This window comes from Benincasa hispida, chromosome 4 (assembly GCF_027475165.1).
Source record: "Benincasa hispida cultivar pf3 chromosome 4, pf3_genome.v1.1, whole genome shotgun sequence".
NCBI classification, from domain to species: domain Eukaryota; kingdom Viridiplantae; phylum Streptophyta; class Magnoliopsida; order Cucurbitales; family Cucurbitaceae; genus Benincasa; species Benincasa hispida.
The window spans coordinates 38,327,949-38,334,311 of NC_143481.1; the positions used below are offsets into that span (position 1 = coordinate 38,327,949).

The 6,363-nt window shown below is 36.0% G+C and overlaps 1 pseudogene; it reads left to right on the forward strand.

Annotated features, from left to right (window-relative positions):
* Positions 1-1,265: 1,265 nt before the first annotated feature.
* Positions 1,266-2,176, forward strand: LOC120076188 (secreted RxLR effector protein 161 pseudogene; annotated as a pseudogene).
* The last annotated feature ends 4,187 nt before the right edge of the window (positions 2,177-6,363 follow it).

Below are 6,363 nucleotides of genomic sequence, written 5' to 3' on the forward strand. Positions count from 1 at the left end.
TGTACCTCACACAGTTATTGATTGTAAAACACCTTACGAGGTGTGGTCTGGTTAGTCTGCAGATTATTCTTTATTACAAGTTTTTGGTTGTACTGTCTACTATCATATTAATGAGGGTAAATTAGAACCAAGAGCTAGAAATGGTATATTTGTGGGTTCTAGGGATGGAGTTAAAGGATATAGAGTCTGGTCACCTTTTGAGAATAGAGTCATACTTAGTAGGACTGTGATATTTGATGAAAATTCCATGCTTAACTCAACTGTAAAGCCTTTTGTAACGTCTACTGATGTGGGAGAAAGTAGTAGTGTTGATAAACAGGTGGAGATGAAATTCACTTCAGCTGTGAAAGATTACAACATCAAGGTGGAGAAGATCAACAAGTTACTAAAGAAACTGATGTACAACCAGAAATTAATGTGCCTGAAACGTCAGAAGTTGCTTTGCCTGAGAATTCTAGATCACGAGTAGATCAACCGAGCATAGCTCGTGATAGAGCTAGAAGAGTTGGTGTTGGACCTCCTGTGAGGTATGGTTTTGAAGATATGGTTACTTTTGCATTGCAGGTTGCTGAAGAGGTGGATCCTCATGAGCCATCCACCTATAGAGAAGCTGTGTCATGTGGTGAGTCTGCTCAATGGTTTGCTGCTATGGGGGATGAGATGGAATCTCTTGACAAAAATCAGACTTGGGAATTAGTTAAACGACCTAAGGAGAGAAAAATTGACACTTGTAAATGGGTCTTCAAGAAAAATGAGGGAATATCATCTTCAGAGGGCATTAAATATAAAGCTCGAGTTGTTGTTAGAGGGTTCACACAAAGGGAAGGGGTTGATTATAATGAGATCTTCTCACCAGTAGTTAGACATACTTCTATCAGGGTGTTACTAGCTATAATAGCACATCAGAATTTGGAACTTGAACAACTAGATGTGAAGACAACTTTCTTAAATGGAGAGTTTGAGGAAGAGATTTATATGACCCAACTAGATGAGTTCCAGTGTCCAGGTAAAGAAGATTATGTTTGCAAGTTGAAGAAATCTTTATATGGGTTAAAGCGTCTCCAAGGCAGTGGTACAAACGATTTGACAGCTATATGTTTGGATTTGGCTATAACAGGAGTTTGTATGATTGTTATGTATATCACAACAAAGTTGATGATGGTTCGATGATTTATCTACTTTTATATGTAGATGATATGCTCATAGCTGCAAAGTCCAAGTCTGATATTCTAAAATTGAAGAATCTTCTCAGTGCTGAGTTTGATATGAAGGATTTGGGTGCTGCTCAGAAAATTCTAGGTATAGAGATTTATAGAGACAAAGATAAGAATAAGCTCTTCTTGTTGCAGAAAGGATATATTCAGAAAATATTGTCCAGGTTTGGTATGTCATTAGCTAAGCTTATAGATACTCCTAGTGCTGTAAATGCTCGTTTGTCATCAGTATTCTCATCACAGTCTGAGGCTGAGAAGAAGTACGTGTCTCGAGTTCCTTATACTAATGCAGTGGGAAGTTTGATATATGTTATGGTCTGTAATAGGCTTGATCTTGCCCATGTTGTTAGTGTTGTCAGCAGGTTCATAGGTCAACCTGGGAAGAAGCATTGGCAAGTCGTTAAAAGGATTTTTCGTTACCTTAGAGGTACATCTGATGTTGGTCCTATTTATGGGAATTGCACAGAGTGTTTGGTGACCGGTTATTCTGATTCTGACTATGCTGGAGATGTTGACAGTAGAAGGTATATGACTGGCTATGTGTTCACTCTGGGTGGTTCTGTTGTTAGTTGGAAGGCAACCTTACAGCCTACAATTACTTTGTCTACTACTGAAGCAGAGTACATGGCCTTGACAGAAGTTGCTAAAGAGGGAATAAGGCTGAGGGGGTTAGTTCGTGATCTTGGTTTGCATCATGACCAAGCTATTGTATATTGTGATAGTTTGAGTGCCATATGCCTAGCCAAGGATCAAGTTCATCATGGGAGAACTAAGCACATAGATGTAAGATATCACTTCTTAAGAGGTGAGCATAGAGTTAAAGTGATGAAAATTGGTACTATTGATAACCCTGCTGATATGTTCACCAAATCTGTTCCACAAGGCAAGTTCCAACATTGTTTGGACTTGCTGAATGTTTTGAATTGTTAGTGGCCCCCTTTATGGGACACTTTGAGGCATGAGGGAGAAGTCTGGGTATGTCTGACAATATTGATTTATGTTGCATTTTTGGTACATCTGTTATCTGGGAGAGAATTCAAGTCAAGGTGGAGATTTGTTGAAATGCCTTAAATCTATTTGCTGGCACTTCGAACAACCAAGTACGAGGGTCTCTAATAATATTGTTCTCCCTCTGCCCGTGGACGTAGCTAACACACTGTTAGTGAACCACGTATATTTGTATGTCGATCTTCTCTATCTCTACATTTCTTTTTGTGTTCTTTAATTGTCGATTTCGCAATAGTTAGTTTATTGGTTTTTGGATTAATACAACTAAAAATGAAACAAAACAACATATATTTTATTAAATAAGTAAGATGTTTGTACTAATAGAGTAAAGAAGCAAAATGCGGAAGCAGATATAATCATTAAGCACTCTAATTATAATTAATTTGAATTCAAAGGATGCTAAAATAGCTTCAATAGAAAGAGGGTTCCATATGTGTATACCTTTGTAGAATTCTTCTTGATTCTTGTTGAACTCCACGAAATTGATCTCCAAATCTCTAGTAGACCATCGAGAGTAGCTTCTCTACTATTATCAGCCTTGGATTGAGTGGTGGAAACTCTGAATTGAGTTTAGTAGAAATAGAGAAGAAGAGGGTTTGAGGGAGTTCAAAATTTTCTGTGAAAAACCACTTGCATGGGGTTCAATCTCTTAAAATTGAGTCTTTTATCATGTAAATACATGCAAGCACAACTTGGTTCAACTGATTGACATTTTAATCAGCACCAAGAAAGTAGGATAGGTGTAACATCTTGGATTAATCCACTTAAACAATTTTAAAACTTGGATTTTCCCACTAACCACTTCAAATTTAATTTTAATTAACTTAATTAAATTAAACTAAAATTCATTTTTCTAAAAAAAAAATCTAAATTTTAATTTTGATTTAATTTAAATAATTAATTAAATAAATATATAATAATTTAATATCAAATTTAAATTAATGAAACACCTGATTCAAACATGAATCCTCTTCATGTGACCAATATTTAAATCAATATTTAAATATTTTAAACTCTCCAATTACATTTGACTTTGATGAATTTAAACGTTTAATTATATAAAAAATAATTATCTAGATCCTAAACTGAATTTGAATATTTCAAGTTCAGGCCCTAATTCCAAACTTGAACACTTCAAATTCGCTCAATTTTCTAATCCAGGGTGTAATGTTTTACGAGCTAGAGGGATCTTATGGACCAACAAATCATGAGCTCAAACGATTTAAGATTAATTGACTAAACTCTTTAAACCGAATTAATCAATATTCGTTAACCATCAAGACATACTACTTAACTTGATGGTTGCACTCTCCTCACTATAGATACATTTCTGTCCACTTGATTTAACCATGATCAATAAGTCAGTCCTTCACAGGTCGTTTTTATTTACAGCTAGGTCAAAATTACCGTTTTACCTCTGTAAATACATCTTGCTCCTTATGCTCCCACTGATCCTCTATTGAACAATTAATTTATATTCCAACTAATAAACCATGTCCCTCTCGGCCATGAGAGGGCGGGGCCCCTTTGTTCAAGATTGGGAATCAATACTTAAAGGAACAACCTATCTGCTAACCCTAAAACGAGTAGGAGCGAATCCATCTTGCAGGAATATATCCCCAACTATCTATCCGGTCTTATCCCTAAAATTGGAGGCTTGTTAAACAGTGCTGTTGAACTACTCTCACCTATGCAACTCAAAAGATAATCTCAAATAAACGAGAGTTCATAGTTAGCTCAAGATTAAGATCGAATTATCCTAGGTCATCAAATTGAAACAATTAGTTTTAATAGTAAACGATCATTATAAAGAAAAAATGGTTATTTCTTGGTTTGGTCTTATGCAAAACTCTTTTGCATAGGATGTCCTCACTCGCATGTCTCCACATGAACGGTCTCAGGATCATATCGTTTATATAAGGATACAAAGTAGGCCACATCCATAGTATCCCCAGGATGAGGTTGTTGGGGTTGGTGTCCTAATTCTCTCGGTGTTCTCATAGTTTGTAAACATTTTGTACACACATTGTTATTAATAAAATAAATGTTATTTTATTTGCATTTACTCATATCCAATAAACTAATATCCGTGGCTATTTCATGTAACTAAAGCATGTATGTGAGACATACAAGTGGATCATGCCTTAAGTAATAACCTAAATGATCTGTAGTATAAGGATAAAGGAGGGATACCTTATCCTGGCAATACTACGATTACAGCTTGCTTTGTAGATGTTACAAGTGTTGTAAAGTGCTACAAATAGTCTAACCCTAACCATTCATATGGAGACATGCGAGTGGGGATGTCTTATACAAAGAGTTTGTATAAGTCCGGACCACAAGATGATTAGTCTCTTTATATAACGTCGTTGATAATTGAGACTTACATTTCACTAAAATGACCATAGGTGACATGACCTTAATCCTGAGTGAGGTTGGAACTCCTGCCTATGAGGGTGGTCCTTTGATTAGTATGGGCGAGAGTGGTCAGATTGCCAACTTAACAAGCCTACCTTTTGGGGATTTGTTTGATTGAGGAGTCGGGAACTCAGCTACACAAGATGAAATTCACTCCTTCCCCGAAACAGAGGTAAGTAGATAAATTGCTCCCTTAAAGGTTGATTCCGAATCTTGAACATAGTGGCCACACACTCTCTTGGGAAGAGAGGACTCAGTCATAGTAGAACTATGACTTATTGTTCATTAGAGGAATTAGTGGTACTTAAGGAGTTAGATGTAACTATAGGAGCAAAACGGTAAATTGGCCAGTTGTACTTACGAGCGATTTGTGAAGGGTTATCGCACTGTTGATTGGTCATATGAACACAGAAATATATATGTAGTGCGAAGATTGTAGCTATCGTTCTTTAGTGGAGTGACCAACAGTTAACGGATGGTGGATCTCGTGACTAAAGAGTTTAGTCAGTTATTCACGTACCATTGGAGCTTCAAGCTACAGATCCATGAGGTGCCCTTAGTAGCTCAATGGGTTCAAGTTAAGAATAAGATTTTGGGTTGATTTGAAGTGTTGAAATTAACAAGAGGAAATTTAGTTATATGTGATATAATTGATATGATGTATTAGATACATTAATTGGAGGAATTAATATAAATATGATTTATATTAAGTATCATAAAATAGAATAAGAATTATGGTTTATATGTTTCATATGATGAAATATTAAAACAATAGGTTATAAATATAATCGCATACTCATTGTAACTTTACGCTTTCATCAACTCTACGTTCAACTCCGTCGCATAGGAAAGATTCTTACTCAAACACTACCCACTTCATTTATTTACCACCGTAATAGAATCGAAGAGTCTGGCACATATTTACTTAGTAGCCCTGTGTTTGACCCTGGACTTACCAGGAAACCTAAGAAGGCTTATACTTGGGTCTTATTAGGGAAACTTGCATGTTCACCACATAATACACATCACCATAAACTCACACCATAATACATCACAATTACACGCATCACATTGGCCAAAAAGGTTAAGAACATGAGCATTGCATGTCAGTCATGGACTCGTTGCAAGAATTGTTTGAACGTCATTCTCACTTTTTGAGCACAAAGGGATGGATGACAAAAAAAAAAACCAGTAGTGTCATTCCCAAGATAATCTCCAATCTTTCTTGAATGCCAAGGGACTAAAAGAGAAAGGAATTGTTGCTGACTCTGGAAAAGTTCATCGACGAGAATTGTTCTCTAAAATAGAAATTGGAGCTTATATAGGTTCTAACACTGATCCCACTACTCTCCAAAAGAGGAAGAAGTTTAAAGAAAGTAAATGTGATTTATTTTTCTTGGAGATGTGTTTGGTAGAGAATGATGATTTAGCCTAGATACTTGATTCAGGTGCTACTAATCACGTAAGTTCTTTCTACCAAGGATTTAGTTCTTGGAAAACGTTAGAAGATGGAGAGTTGACTCTTCGAATCGGTACTGGTGAGGTTGTTTCAGCTGTTGCTGTAGGCAGGCTGAAGTTATTTTTGGATAAGCAACGTTATCTGTTACTGGATAATGTTTATGTAGTTCCTCATGTCAAGAGGAACTTAATTTCAGTTTCTTGTTTGATTGAACAAGGTTATACCATCTCTTTTTTTGTTTTTTAGAATTAAGTGTTTATTTTC